Genomic DNA, 16623 nt, shown 5'->3' on the forward strand with positions numbered 1-16623 from the left:
CAAGTAGCTGGAGGCTGCAACTCACCTCCTGTGTTTCTCTGGACCTTTCTACACATCAAACACCTTCTGCTACTGTTCTTATTTTATGAGCAGAGCAAAGTTTAATTGTCTACACAGCCTGCTTGATTAAGTTCACAATGAAGATAATCATAGTACTTGGTAACTGTATGGTCCTTTACAAAGCATTTTTATAGGCATTATTATTATTACTATCATTACAGAGGACACCATTATATTCAGCAGTTGCTCCATGCCAGATATAGCTTTAAATGCTTTCCATATGAAATTTCACTTACAGATTTGGTATCTACAATGAGTTGTGAGATATATGGATGAATATCATTTCCCAATTTATGTGGAAATTCAGGTTAAAAGAGGTTTGTGAATTGCCCAAAGCCACAGAATCAGCACATAACAAATTATAATTGGACTTCAATTCTTTGACCTTTAATTATTCCTTTAAAACTTCATTTATAACATCCATTGAACGCCTATTAATACAATGTTCCAAACATGTGCTAGGTGTCAAGGCTACAGAGATAAACACCATGGACCTGCATTTGTTTAGGAACTACAGCCTGGTTCATTAGTTTTCTTAAGAAATAATTAGAGTGCTTAATGAATATCAGCCCCCCCTAGAAACAACAATGAATAAGACAGTCTTTCCCTGCATAAAGCTGCTTCTTTCCTGCAAAAAGTAAAGTGGTTCTTAAATCTCACTATGCATGAAAATACCCAGGGAATTGGTCTAAAATGCAGATTCCTGGGTCCAATCCCCAAAGCCAAGAAAGTATCTTTTAAACCAGTATCCCAAGTAATTCCCATACAGATTCTCTACAGACTACTCATAGAGGAACCCAGTTATGGTGAATGAGGCAAAGACAGAAGCCATGTGAGGAAAGTGGGAAAGATGCTACTGTTGACTTAAAAAATAGTCACAACCTAAAAGCTGAGCGTTATTTTATTCAGTGGGAAGGTTTTAGAGAAGTTTGCAATGAAGGGCAGGTAGTCTGACCATCAAAAGCATTTTTGTGAATTAAACCAGATATTTCAAGCTAAGAAATTTAGTGCTTTTCTATGTGTGGGAAGATGCAAGAGTCTGAGCTCGCTGAAATCATTTCTTTCATAGGCATCTCAGCTATCTGGGGCCAGTATCCTGCATTTTCCTCAGTGCTCACCTTAAGGAGTGGCTACAGCCTGATGGTTGCCAGATAGCAGATATTGTTCCTTCCTGGTTGCCCTGGAGGGCTGGAATCACTAATGACTGTGACTTACTTGTTTATTGATATGGAAGAAAATACTACATTTCTCACTGCAGTGGGAATAAGTCCCCAGGGCTGACTGCTGGCTTAGCATAGAATAGGGGTCCCAGCCCAGCTGGGGAGAAGGTAAGAGAAATAAAGGACTTGAGGCTGTGTTAACACAAGTTTGTGTGCCTAACACACAGTGAGACCAAACAAACTGAAATGTTGGAGTTTGAAACAGAAAGATTTATTGCAGGGCCGTGTAAAGAAATGAAGTGGTTCGTGCTGTGAAAATCCGTGAGCTCCAAGAATGGTTTCAGCAAAGCATTTTTTTTTAAAAAGGGCAGATGGTGGGGAGGCTGCAGGGTACAAGATCAACTTACATACAATATATCCCAGATTGGCTAATGGTGAGGCAGCAGGGTGGTGTCACAGAGGTTAACATGATCAACCTTAGTGTCCAGGAAGCCTGGGAGCATGTGCTCATGGTCATCAGGGAGTTATTCCATTTGGAGGGGTTGGGGGGGTTGGTTTTCACATCTGTAAAACAACCCAGGAAATTTGTATCAAATACTTTCACTCACTGTTATCTAGGTACTTCAGGGAGGAGCTGAAGCAGAGGATATGGGGGAACGCCTGTTCCGAGAAGGCCCCTTAGGGTCTTGCTCAGCTACAACCACAGCTAAAACTCATAGAGGAACCCAGAAAACTCAGCTTGTCGGTTCAAGCTCTAATCCCATTTACTGGCAGAATGAGTCTCAAGGAATAATGACTGTCTCCTTTTGGAGACTGACTCATATAGAAGAGGAATTTTGGAATTAGGCTTAACTAAATCCAAGTTGCATAAACTTCTCCCACAAAATTGACTGGACACAATTTACTTCTATTCTCTAATTCTTAGTTTCTTCATCTCTTAAAACGGACATGATGTTCCTTAGAAGATCATTATATTAGGTAGTTGCTATTGTTGCTCAGTTGCTAAGTTGTGTCTGGCTCCTTGTGACCCCATGTACTGCAGCAGACTAAGCTTCCCTGTCCTTCACTATCTCTCAGAGTTTGCTTACACTCACATCTGTTGAGTTGATAATGCTATATAGCCATCTCATCCTCTGCCACCCTCTGTAGTTAGGATAGCAAAAAGGAGTCCAAAATGGTAGAGAAAGTGGGGACTAGAAGGCAGACAAAGAAAGGGAAAAGATTGAGAAAAGAGACAAAGGAAGAAAATCCCAGGACAGGAATGGGAACCTCCAGAGGAAAAAACATACCTAAATATGTTCCCTTCCTGATTGGTAGTAGGTACTAGCCCTATTTTACATAGGGCAGGAAAACAATGCTTCCCAGGTGGCACTAATGGTAAAGAATCTTCCTGCCAATGCAAGAGATGCAGGAGACACAGGTTCAGTCTCTGGGTCAGGAAGATCCCTAGAGGAGGAAATGGCAATACTCCAGTATTCTTGCCTGGAGAATCCCATGGACAGAGAAGCCTGACGGGCTATAGTCCATAGGGTGGCAGAGCTGGACACGACTGAGTGACGGAGCAAGCACATACAGTCAGGCTCCAGGAAGAGGAGACAGCTGCTGCTGCTGCTGCTGCTGCTGCTGCTGCTGCTGCTGCTGCTGCTTCTGCTGCTGCTGCTGCTGCTGCTGCTAAGTCGCTTCAGTCGTGTCCGACTCTGTGCAACCCCATAGACGGCAGCCCACCAGGCTCCCCCTTCCCTGGGATTCTCCAGGCAAGAACACTGGAGTGGGTTGCCATTTCCTTCCCCAGTGCATAAAAGTGAAAAGTCAAAGTGATGTCGTTCAGTCGTGTCTGACTCTTCGTGACCCTATGGACTGCAGCCTACCAGGCTCCTCCATCCATGGAATTTTCCAGGCAAGAGTACTGGAGTGGGTTGCCATTGCCTTCTCCAAGGAAGAGGAGAGGAGAAGTATAAACACAAAAGTCAAGACGATTCAAGGCCACTCCTACAGAGTCTGCCCACTCTCATGTCTTGGGGTTGTACTATTTCTGCCTGCTTAATAAAATTCTGCCTGTTTGAGCTTGTCTGTCCCTTCAAATCTTTGCTGCAAAAACCGAGGAAAAAACTGACTCAACGATTATAAGAATCAGAAATAAAGGAGAGCTATTGTTAATATTATTTCCTCATAAATTTAAACATTTTTCTATTAAAAAAAAGAGAAAAATATTTTGCCTCTTTTTAAAACAATTTTAACATTTAAAACCGTTAAAGTATTTTAGCTAATAATACACAATGTAATAATGATAAGACTAAATTTATAATCCAAAACCATGAGAAGATTCCACAATCCTTAGGATTCTAAGGATGCTCAGGAAGACCGTCTTGAAAGGCTTGGTGTTCAGCAACATATTCTGGTAAAAGCCCAAAGGATGCCACTTTAAACCTTTCCTTTTTCATGTGTAACAGCATCCAGGCTCCACTACCACAAAGGATAGAGCAAGGAAAAATGAAAAGCTGGCGGGCAGGTCCTATGTTTCTTCCTCTGGTAGGATCTTCTGAACCAAAAAGAAGTCTTCTAAATGGTCCTAGAGTGATTTTCCTGCATTTGATAGCTGAATGTTTTAACATACATGGAGTGTGACAGCACAAGGTAGGAATTTTCCTGCCAAGCATTTATGGCACACAGCATGGATATACACAGTTGATAAGCAAAAATACTCATCAAAGAGTTAAATATATTATATATGCCTGCAGAATTGTTATTGTTTTTGTCAGTTGCTAAGTCATGTCAGCTCTTGTCGACCTCATGGACTACAACATGCCAGGTTCCTCTGTCCTCCACTATCTCTTGGAGTTTGCTCAAATTCATATCCATTGAGTCAGTGAGGGTATCTAAACCATTTCATCCTCTGCTACTTCCTTCTCGTTTTAGCTTCAGTTTTGTTTTTCCAGTATCAGGGTCTTTTCTAGTGAGTCTACTCTTCGCATCACGTGAGCAAAGTACTGGAGCTTCAGCATCAGTCCTTCCAGTGACTATTCAGCATTGATTTCCTTTAGGATTGACTAGTTTGATCTTCTTTCAGTCCAAGAGACTCTCAAGAGTCTTCTCCAGCACCACAATTTGAAAGCATCAATTCTTCAGCACTCTGCCCTCTTTATGGTCAAATTTTCACATCTATACATGACTACTGAAAAAAAAATAGCTTTGACTACACAGATATTTGTTGGTAAAGTGATATCTCTGCTTTTTAATATGCTGCCTGGGTTTGCCATAGCTTTCCTTCCAGGAAGCAAGCATCTTTTAATTTCATGGCTGCGGTCACTGTTTGCAGTGATTTTGGAGCCCAGGAAAATAAAGTCTGTCACTTTTCCACTTTTTCCCCATCTATTTGCCATGAAACAATGGGACCAGCACCATGATTTTAGCTTTTTTTTTTTTTTTTAATGTTTTAAACCAGTTTTTTCACTCTCCTCTTTAGCCTTTATAAGAGGCCCTTTAGTTTCTCTTCATTTTCTGCCATAAGGGTGGTGTCATCTGCATATCTGAGATTATTGATATTTCTTCCTGAAACCTTAATTCCAGCTTGTGCTTCATCCAGCCTGGAGTTTTGCTAGATGTACTCTGCATATAAGTTAAATAAGCAGGGTGACAATATACAGCCTTGACGTAGTCCTTTCCTGATTTGGAACCAGTCTGTTGTTCCATGCCCAGTTCTAACTGTTGCTTCTTGGCCTGCATACAGATGTCTCAGGAGGCAGGTCAGGTGGTTTGTAACTCCTCTCTCTTGAAGAATTTTCCACAGTTTATTGTGATCCACACAGTCAAAGTCTTTGGCATAAGCAATGAAGCAGAAGTAGATGTTTTTCTGGAATTCCCTTCTTTCTCCATGATCCAACATTTGTTAGCAATTTGATCTCTGGTTCCTCAGCCTTTTCTAAACCCAGCTTGTACATCTGGAAGTTCTCTGTTTATATACTGCTGAATCCAAGCTTGAAAGATTTTGAGCATGACCTTACTAGCATGTGAAAAGAGCAATTATACAGTAGTTTGAAGATTCTTTGGCATTGTCTTTCCTTGGGATTGGATCTTTTCCAGTGCTATGTCCACAGAGAATGGGGGAAAATACTGAATAGTTGTTAAAATGGTAGGTAGATTTATAATTCTAACATGAAATAATATTTGGAACACATTAAATTTTAAATTTCAGAAGAGTAGTTAAATTGAATCCTGTTTGTGTACAGGGAAACCTACTGAGCAGGAATAACAAACTTCTCACTAAAATGTTTATTCCCTTCTTCTTCCTGGAGCTGTTCAAAAGGCTTTCTGTGTTTTCTACAATTTAGTTAATAAACAGCCTTAGGAATAGGTACTCATTATCTGTATTTTATGCATGAGGAACCTGAGGCACAGAGATGTAAATAAGTTTCCCAAGGTCACCCAGGTAGTGAATGGTATAGTGAAGTCATATAGCTGTAGCCAGTGAAATGTGAACAGAGGTGTAAAAGTGCTCTACTCCCAAACAAAGCCCATAAAAATCTTTCCTCATTGTCTCCTCCATGACCCTATCCAGCTGACTTGGCTAAAGACCATACTTGCCAGAGATGCTCAGAGGGCTCAAATGTACCTGTGCACACCAGGACCCAGAAACCACACAGAGACTGAGACAGAACTGTGTTTGAGTGTCTCCTGCGGAGATGCGGATCAGCAGTGGACTGTGCAGGGTCAGGGGCTCTGGGTGCAGCAGACCTGGGTATGGCATAAGCCCTCTTGGAGGAGGTCGCCACTAACCCCACCATAGAGCCACCAGAACATACACAGGACTGAAGAAATAGTCTCTTAGAGGGCACAAACAAAAGCTTGTGTGCACCGGGACCCAGGAGAAAGGAACAGTGACCCCACAAGAGACTGACCCAGACTTGCCTGTGAGTGTCCAGGAGTCTCTAGCAGAGATGTGGGCTGGCAGTGGCCTGTTGCAGGGCTGAGGGCACTGAGGGTAGCAGTGTGTGGATGAGACCTTTTGAGGGAGGTCGCCATTATCTCCATTACCACCACTATAGTTTGGCATCAACTTGAACAACAGGGAGGGAACACAGCCCCTCCCATCAACAGAAAATTGGATTAAAGATTTATTAAGCATGGCCTGCCCATCAGAACAAGACCCACTTTCCCCCTCAATCATTCTCTCCCATCAGGAAGCTTCCATAAGCCTCTTATCCTTCTCCATCAGAGGGCAAACAGACTGAAAACCTCAATCACAGAAAACTAACCAATCTGATCAGATGGACCACAGCCTTGTCTAACTCTGTGAAACTATGAGCCCTGCCGTGAAGGGCTACCCAAGATGGACGGGTCATGGCGGAGAGTTCTGACAAAACGTGGTCCACTGGAGAAGGAAATGGCAAACCATTTCAGTATTCTTGCCTTCAGAACCCCATGAACAGTATGAAAAGGCAAAAAGGATACTGAACAAAGAACTCCCCAGGTCGATTGGTGCCCAATATGCTACTGGAGATCAGTGGAGAAATAACTCCAGAAAGTATGAAAAGACAGACCCAACACAAAAACAACACACAGTTGTGGATGTGACTGGTGATGGAAGTAAAGTCCAATCTGTAAAGAGCAATACTGCATAGGAACATGGACTGTTAGGCCCACGAATCAAGGCAAATTGGAAGTGGTTAAACAAGAGATGGCAAGAGTGAACACTGACATTTTAGGAATCAGCGAACTAAAATGGACTGGAATGGGTAAATTTAACTCAGATGACCATTATATCTACTACGTGGGGAAGAATCCCTTAGAAGAAAAGGAGTAGCCATCATAGTCAACAAAAGAGTCCAGAATGCAGTACCTGGATGCAATCTCAAAAACGACAGAATGATCTCTGTTCATTTCCAAGGCATACCATTCAATATCACGGTAATCCGAGTCTATGCCCCAACCAGTAACACTGAAGAAGCTGAAGTTGAACAGTTCTATGAAAACCTACAAGAACTAACACCCAAAAAAGATATCCTTTTCATTATAAGGGTCTGGAATGCAAAAGTAGGAAGTCAAGAAACACCTGGAGTAACAGGCAAATTTGATCTTGGAGTACAGAATGAAACAAGGCAAAGGCTAATAGAGTTTTGCCAAGAGAACGCACTGGTCATAGCAAACATCCTCTTCCAACAACACAAGAGAAGACTACACATGGACATCACCAGATGGTCAACACCGAAATGAGGTTGATTATATTCTTTGTAGCCAAAGATGGAGAAGTTCTATACAGTCCGCAAAAACAAGACCAGGAGCTGACTGTGGCACAGATCATAAACTCCTTATTGCCAAATTCAGAGTTAAATGGAAGAAAGTAGGGAAAACCACTAGACCATTCAGGTATGACCTTAATCAAATCCCTTACAATCATACAGTGGAAGTGAGAAAGAGATTCAAGGGATTAGATCTGATAAACAGAGTGCCTAAAGAACTATGGATGGAGGTTTGTGACGTTATACAGAAGGCCATCATCAAGAAAAATAAGTGCAAAAAGGAAAAATGGTTGTCTGAGGAGGTCTTACATATAGCTGTGAAAAGAAGAGAGGTGAAAGGCAAAGGATAAAAGGAAAGATATAAGCATCTGAATGCAGAGTTCCAAAGAAGAGCAAGGAGAGATAAGAAAGCCTTCTTCAGTGATCAGTGCAAAGAAATAGAGGAAAACAATAGATTCGAGGAAGACTAGAGAACTCTTCAAGAAAATTAGAGATACCAAGGCAGTATTTCATGCAAAGATGGGCTCGATAAAGGGCAGAAATTGTAGGGACCTAACAGAAGCAGAAGATATTAAGAAGAGGTGACAAGAATACACAGAAGAACTATACAAAAAAGATCTTCACAACCCAGATAATCACAATGGTGTGATTATTCACCTAGAGCCAGACATCCTGGAATGCAAAGTCAAGTAGGCCTTAGGAAGCATCACTATAAACAAAGCTAGTTGAGATGATAGAATTCCAGTTGAGCTCTTTCAAATCCTAAAAGATGATGTTGTGAAAGTGCTGCACCCAATATGCCAGCAAATTTGGAAAATTCAGCAGTGGCCACAGGACTAGAAAAGGTCAGTTTTCATTCCAATCCCAAAGAAAGGCAATGCCAAAAATGTTCAAACTACTGCACAATTGCACTTATCTCACTAGCAAAGTAATGCTCAAAATTCTCCAAGCTAGGCTTCAAGAATAAGTGAACCATGAACTTCCAGATGTGCAAGCTCTATTTAGAAAGGGCAGAGGAACCAGAGATCAAATTGCCAACATCCTCTGGGTCACTGAAAAAGCAAGAGAGTTCCAGAAAAACATCTATTTCTGCTTTATTGACTATGCCAAAGCCTTTGACTGTGTGGATCACAATTAACTGTGGAAAATTCTGAAAGAAATGGGAATACGAAACCACCTGACCTGCCTCTTGAGAAATCTGAATGCAGGTCAAGGAGCAACATTTAGAACTGGACATGGAACAACATACTGGTTCCAAACTGGGAACGGAGTACGTCAAGACTGCATATTGTCACCCTGGTTTTATATGCAGAGTACATCATGAGAAACGCTGGGCTGGATGAAGTACAAGCTGGAATCAAGATTGCCACGAGAAATATAACTAACCTCAGATATGCAGATGATACCACCCTTATGGCTGAAAGCAAAGAACAAAAGAGCCTCTTGATGAAACTGAAATAGGAGAGTGAAAAAGTTGGCTTAGAACTCAACATTCAGAAAACTAAGATCATGGCATCCGGTCCCATCACTTCACGGGAAATAGATGGGGAAACATGAAAACAGTGTCAGACTTTATTTTGGGGGGCTCCAAAATCACTGCAGATGGTGACTGCAGCCATGAAATTAAAAGATGCTTACTCCTTGGAAGAAAAGTTATGACCAACATAGACAGCATATTAAAAAGCAATGACATTACTCTGTCAACAAAGGTCCATCTAGTCAAAGCTATGGTTTTTCCAGTAGTCATATATGGATGTGAGAGTTGGACTATAAAGAAAGCTGAGGGTTGAAGAATTGATGCTTTTGAACTGTGGTGTTGGAGAAAACTCTTGAGAGTCTCTTGGAGTGCAAAGAGATCCAACCAGTCATCCTAAAGGAAATCAGTTCTGAATATTCATTGGAAGGACTGATGCTGAAGTTGAAACTCCAATATTTTGGCCACTTGATGCAAAGAACTGACTCACTGGAAAAGACCCTGATACTGGGAAAGATTGAAGGCGGGAGGAGAAGGGGATGACAGAGGATGAGATGGTTGGATGGCATCACCGACTCAATGGACATGAGTTTGAGTAAACTGTGGGAGTTGATGACGGACAGGAAGGCCTGGTGTGCTGCAGTCCATGGGGTCTCAAAGAGTCGGACATGACTGAGCGACTGAACTGTACTGAAAGACCACTGTTCTGCAAATTTGATATGTATGTCTCAGAAGTGGTAGAGCCTCCACCATCCTAAGTGCCTGAGTCACTGCAGTTTAGTCATGTTACATATATAAGAAATAAATTTCTCTAATTTGGAGCTATTAAATATTTGGCATCTATGTATCACAAGTATTGGTGTACCTTAACTAACACATGTATATATCATAATACCAAGAGCTAAATGTAAACTGCTATGGAGTGAATCTTTCTATTCCCCCAGATTAATATATTGAAATCTTAACACCCATGTGATGGTATTAGGGATGGAACATGTGGGAAGTGATTAGGTCATGAGGGAGGAGCCCTCATGAATAAGATTAGTGTGCTTATGAGAGAGGAAACTAGCTCCCTAGTGCTCTTCACTTGAGGACACAAAGCGGCCTTCACCAGATACTGAATCTGCTGTGCCTTGGACTTGGACTTCACAGCCCCCAGAACTGTGAAAAACAAATGTTTGTTATTTAAAATGTCCAGTCTATGGTAATTTGTCACAGCAGACTGAACAGACTAAGACCTAAACTAAATGAATGATCTTTTTGGTCAGTGTTTTTCATGGCCATAATTCCTAGACCAAGCATAGTGCCTGGCATTAATAATTAAAAGGCATTCAATAAATACTGATATTTGTTAAATATGTATGTGTTACTTTTTGAGAATAGAACTCTGGTGAGTAGGATAGAGGTGATGGGAAGGTGAGGGACAGGAGACTTCTTTTTTTCTCCACATACTTCTACAGAGTTTAATTTTACAAACCAGCATATATTAGTTTTATCATAAAAAATTAAAAAATAAGTTAAAGATGATGAATATATGCCTCAACTCTTAAAGAATCACATCACAGAGGTCAAAGGCCCTGCCCTTGAGAGATACAATACCTTACTGGTTGGGTTACTGGCCTGACCCACTTAGCTCTGGAGGAATTGAAACTATTTACCTCAGATAGGGACTTGAACCCACGTGGTTGGGACTCAGACCCGGCCAAAACCCTGCTTTGGACTTGAACCCATGTGGCTGGGACTCAAACCCAGCCAAAACCCACAGTGCCTGGTTTTGGGTCTTAAGGAAGCTCAGGTTCTTGATGTCTCATCACAGAAAGAATTCAGTGAGAGACAAAGTGATAGGTAAGCAGTGGCTTTATTCAGCTTCAGAGGGAAGCACACTCCATGGGCAGAGTGTGGGCCATCACAGAGGGCAAGTGCAGCCTGCAATATGTGGCTTGATTAGTTTTTACAAGCTGGGTAATTTCATATGCTAATGAGTGGGATGATCATTCCAACTATTTTGGGAAGATTTCCAGGATTGGGGCCACTGCCCACTCTTGGTCTTCTAACCGTGAACTGCCATGGTGCCTCTGGGTTTGTCATTTCACTTGCTGCTTGAGGATCAAGGTCTAGTCTTGTCTGCAGCCCTGGTCCCATTTGATTCTACTTGGTTTATGTTGTGCCCCTGGGCTATGTCATTCTTTCAAAAGTTGTGCCCTGCCCCTTTCCTTTCTGTTACAAAATCACCATTGTGATGATCACTTTTTGTCAAATTCGATCTTGGTGGCATAACTGGTAGAGGTGTCTGCTGCTCTAGCTCTGCCCCTGTGTGGATATATTGGAGCTAACCACCTCCAAGCTTCCATGCAAACCTCCCCATCTCTCCTACAACTCCACGGGAAGGCATGATCTAAAAGGGAAACCTGTAGGTACCTATTCTGTGAAGCTTAGCATCAAAAGAAAGGGCACTCAGATGACTGACATTTTATTTGTTCATATTTCTATGGTCATATCTACTGAACATCAAGTAACTATTCAAAAGCTGAAAAGTCCCCTGTGGCTTTCTGCATGGTGCCAAGTCTGCTATTATATTTGTAATTTTCTGGATGATAAGTATTTTGGTCATGCAGAGACACAATTGATAGTAATATCTGCTCCATGCAACTAAAAATTTTTCATAACTATTACATTTAAGGGAGAAGGCAATGGCACCCCACTCCAGTACCCTTGCCTGGAAAAATCCCATTGATGGAGGAGCCTGGAAGGCTGCAGTCCATGGGGTCGCTGAGGGTCGGACACAAATGAGCGACTTCAGTTTCACTTTTCACTTTCATGCATTGGAGAAGGAAATGGCAACCCACTCCAGTGTTCTTGCCTGGAGAATCCCAGGGACGAGGGAGCCTGGTGGGCTGGGGTCACACAGAGTTGGACACGGCTGAAGCGACTTAGCAGCAGCAGCAGCAGCAGCATTACATTTAAACAAGTGCTGGAATATGAATCTGAAGATGAAATATCTGCCACTTATACACTGTATGATCTTTGGGTAAGAGTTGCCTGAAATCCCTGCTTAGCCTGAGGGAAGCTTTAAATCCTCTCTTAGTCTTCTTTGCATCTATGTTGATTAAAAAACAAGAAAACCTTTGAAAAATTTTTAAATTCTGTAACAGTATATTGGTCGGGAAGCTCTCCTGGAGGAGGGTATGACAACCCACTGCAGTATTCTTGCCTGGAGAATCCCATGGACAGAGGAACCTGGCAGGCTGCAGACCATAGTGTTGCAAAGAGTCAGACACAACTAAAACAGCTTAGCACGCATAACAGTATATCATTAAGAATCCTCAGCCTGATTGAAAATTAAAAACACTATGTGTAACTCCTTTTGTATTATAATAATAATATCCTCAACTAGCATTTAAACTCAGGAAAGAAGGTCAATACTTCCCTGGCTCCCCATTTTTGTCTCTAAAGCCCAGCGCAGTTTGGTACATACAGACTGTATTGGTGGTGAGTGCCCCAGAGAAGCAGTCCCATGATGAGTGATGCATAATAAAGGCACTCATTGTCTGCATCAGATGTGGAGCCTGAAGCTGCAGTAGGTAAGCTGGAATGGTAGTTGAGAAGAACAGCAAGAAGAAAAGCAGGGGAGAGAGAGGATAAACAGGAGCCCGCGTCTGTCTTTCATCACCTCCAGCCTCAGTGACGCAGGTTATCTGCAGGAGAAGCCAAGGCTATTGACACGACGCCACACGTGCACTCACCCAGGGAACAGAGTCCAAGATGACCCCGCTAGAGCTGGAGAAACTGCAGACCCAGGTGCAGCCCACCTGGCCACCAAGGTAAGCCAGCAGATCTGCGACAACATTCACAGGCTGCCACAGTGCCTGGCACCCTGCACCAAATTTCAGAGCAGTAAGACAAAAAAATGGTTGTGCTTCTTTTTTGTCTTCCAAATACCATGCAAATTTCTCTCATGGACAAGTCTAACCCTGAAACACACATGCAAGAGAATTCTGGAACTAGTTTCAGTTTAGTAAAGCTGATGTAGTACCAAGTATCCATATATTAAGTTCCTATATATTAAGTATAGACACTTAATAACTTTTTCTTAAATAAATTTAATATATTTCATCATATAATTAAAGTGAAAAAAATCCTCTTCAGGGGATCTTTCCGACCCAGCCATCAAACCCAGGTCTCCCGCATGGTAGGTAGATTCTTTACTGTTTGAGCTACCCAGGAAGCCTGCAATGGTATGATTATAACCAACACTAAAAGTTCAGCCCCTGAGACCAGGAGCCTTTTCCTACTGTTCTGCCCTGTTGGCGTCTTCTGGACTGAAGGGAAGAGCCCTTGAGAAGGAATTAGTCTGTGTAACACTTGGCAGAGGTGGTCAGATGGACACAGAATGGAGACACTGGAAAACTTCATAAGTTTCAAAATACTCCCCTAACTAGAAACAGAGAGCAAAAAGGTTTTACACTGACCATCTCAGCAGGGAGTCAGGATATATAGACTTGGGTATAAAGATCCTGGTGTAAAGAACTGACTCTACCATGTCCCAAGCTTCATCAACTCATCTCTGTTCTTATTGTTTATTTCTTCCTATTTTTCTGTACAGATTAATAATAAATTCCTCAGAATGGAAACAATTCAATTGGTTTTACTTGAAGGAGGAAAAAAAGGCTGGGAGCAATCAATCAACCAACCAGCCAATCTTTCACTCAATCTAGTATGTCTTATTCCTTTGCATCATATTTTATTTTTAGATTTACATACAATTTATGGTATATAAACTTTTTACTTATTCTTTCACGTCTTAACATGACTTTTCATCGCATGGAGAGTAGTCAAACAAGAAAGGCAGTTTACAGAAAAGACTAAATATATTTACTTAACCCATCAAAGTAGGTCAACATCATAAATTCTGTACTTATTTTCAACATTCATAATATTTTTATCACAATTAATTAGTTTCAGTTAAAAAATATACTTTTAACCTACTAAATACATGAAAATGTATCAGCCCGGAAAGTGAAATATCTAATTTATGAAACAAACATTATTGAGCCCCTACTGTGTGTAGACATGTGTTAGATGCTGTGACATCATTGCATGCTCACAAAAGCCTTGAGAGATAGCTATTTCTATTTCCATGTTTTAGGTGAAAAGCACTGTTATAATAGATCCCCAATGCTTTGCCCAAGAACACTTAAGTGGGCAAATTAGAGTTTGTACCTAACTCTGTCTGATTCTAAAATGCATATTTCTTCCACTAAATCACACTGCTTTAGTGAAAAAAAATTTATAAATATACAAGCACAGCATGTGACATTTATCTACGCGATACATGGTCCTGTTAAGATTCAGTATCCGTGATTCTATTACACTTGGGAACTGCTGCAGTTTCCAAAATCAAGATTTCCAAACTGCTTCTTCCCAAATTCCGTACAAGATTGTCAGTAGGATATGTGAATAAACCTTCACTGGCAAACAATTATTTTTCTAGTGTCTTTAGAGAAAATAGCCTTCTCTCCTGTGAATGTAAGTTGCTTATTGAAATAAACTTAAAAGACACCAAGGAAGCCTCTCAAGACCTGTTGTAAGGTTTTGAAAATGACATTTTCCTTCTTTGTAATTTTTATTTCATGTCTGCCACAAGACATTCTGGGCAACAGGGCTTCAACACTACTCTGCCTTTTGCTTTGTCCCTGACAGCAGCCAGGTTTACAGAAATCCCTCAGAAATATGCAGCCTGTGGAGTCTAATTCTCTAGTTAAACTCATCCCAGGAGGAGCTCAGGCACCACCCTGACAGGGCTCTCTGCCTGATCATTACCTTCTTCCCTCTTCCCAGCTCTTCTACAGCCTAAGAAATATCACAAAGCCTGTCTTAGAAACAAAATTTTGAAAGGCATTTGACTTTGGAATCCTATTTAAAAGTCAGTATTGCACTTGAAACCTAAAAGACAAGCCGGTCTTCCTGATGGGCCTAATATAAGAGATGGGCTTTCCTGGTGACTTAGATGGTAAAGAATTCACCTGCAATGCAGGAGACCCAGGTTCAGTAAGATCCCTTGGAGAAGGGAATGGCTACCCACTCCAGTAGTCTTTCCTGGAAAATTCCGTGGACAGAGAAGCCTGGCTGGCCACAGTCCATGGGGTTGCAAGGAGTCAGACACAACTGAGTAACCAAGGACACAATATAAGAGACATAATATTTGGGATAGTCATATGCTGGCGAGTAAGGCATCTTCTGGTGCTATTGATATGCCTGTTAGAATCTTTTGTTTGGAAAGACAGTTATCACCTGCCAAGGAGTCTACGAGTGAAGGCATTCTTATCATCTGCCAGCTTAGACAAACAGTGACATAAGCAGCCCCCAGTGTACAAATGGGCCACATTCCAGATTAACAAGTCAAGCTCTAACAAATTTTCTATTAAAAGCCATTATTAATGTCACTCTTCTCAAACTGGCCCACAGACTTCATATAAAATATAACTGAAAAAGTGAAAGTGTTAGTCACTCAGGCATGTCTGACTCTTTGCCACCCCATGGACTGCAGCCCACCAGCCTCCCCTGTCCATGGACTTCCCCAAGGAAGAATATTAGAGTGGGTTGCCATTTCCTTCTCCAGGGGATCTTCCCAACCCAGGGATCAAATCTGTGTCTCCTGCACCTCCTACATTGGCAGGTGGATTCTTTACTACTGAGACACCTGTGTGCAAAGAAAGAGATAGAAAGAGTAGGATGAGAAGGGAATGGTCTTATTCAGCAATAGTATAGAATTTACCCTCCCTTTCTCCCACATGAGGCTTCCCTTGTGGCTTAGCTGGTCAAGCATCCACCTGCAATGAGGGAGACCTGGGTTCAATCATTGGGTTGGGAAGATCCCCTGGAGAAGGGAAAGGCTACCCACTCCAGTATTCTAGCCTGGAGAATTCCATGGACCATATAGTCTATGGGGTCACAAAGAGTCAGACACGACTGAATGTCTTTCACTGTTCCTCCCACATCGGTCTTGCCCTCTCCCCTGGTCTGATGTGGACCAGCTTCTGGATAATGATAAGGAAATAGTGTCATGAGAAAGAAATAGCATCAGGGCAAAGTCTGAGGACCCAGGGAATGCTCAGTGAGTCTTCTTAAAGGTTAGTGTCCAAAGGGGTCCCCCAGGATGCTTATTAAAAGTACACCCCCAGTTCATCAGCTGTGGAACACAAGCAGCGCTGGTGATTCTGAAACAGGTCACGCTTTGAGGAACAGCTTTTTCTAAATATAGAAAGGAAGGAAATGAACTAGCCTTACATAAATGCTGGCCCTTGGTAATCTGAACAAGCACCACATGAACGCTCTCATAACATGAAGGATAAATAAAAGTCTGCTCTACTTTTATGTCCAACTTCCCCTCTAAGATGTGTTCAGTGAGGAAGGCTTTCCTTGCTAAAAATGAACCCCTTGATGGTTCATTTTTCTCTTTCCCAGGAAGCTTCCCCTCTACACACGCACCCACAGATTTGTGAACCCCAGCTTGGCTGACCCTGCTCCTCAAACTCCAGTGTATCTGCATATCACCTGGAGATCTTGTGGGTGATTTGATAAGTCAGGGTGGGGCCTGAATTTTAGCACTTCTAACAAGCTCCGATGGCACCCCACTCCAGTACTTTTGCTTGGAAAATCCCATGGACAGAGGAGCCTGGTGGGCTGCAGTCCA

At 41.9% G+C, this 16623-nt stretch overlaps 1 long non-coding RNA gene across 1 annotated transcript in view; it reads right to left on the bottom strand.

Annotated features, from left to right (window-relative positions):
• Positions 1-425: 425 nt before the first annotated feature.
• Positions 426-16623, bottom strand: part of LOC138442373 (uncharacterized) — a 66840-nt gene continuing 50642 nt past the window's right edge. The window contains exon 3 of the long non-coding RNA XR_011257671.1: positions 426-1784. This is a non-coding gene — a long non-coding RNA (uncharacterized lncRNA). The remainder of the gene's footprint in view (positions 1785-16623) is intronic.

This window comes from Ovis canadensis, chromosome 6, assembly GCF_042477335.2.
Source record: "Ovis canadensis isolate MfBH-ARS-UI-01 breed Bighorn chromosome 6, ARS-UI_OviCan_v2, whole genome shotgun sequence".
Classification (NCBI taxonomy): domain Eukaryota; kingdom Metazoa; phylum Chordata; class Mammalia; order Artiodactyla; family Bovidae; genus Ovis; species Ovis canadensis.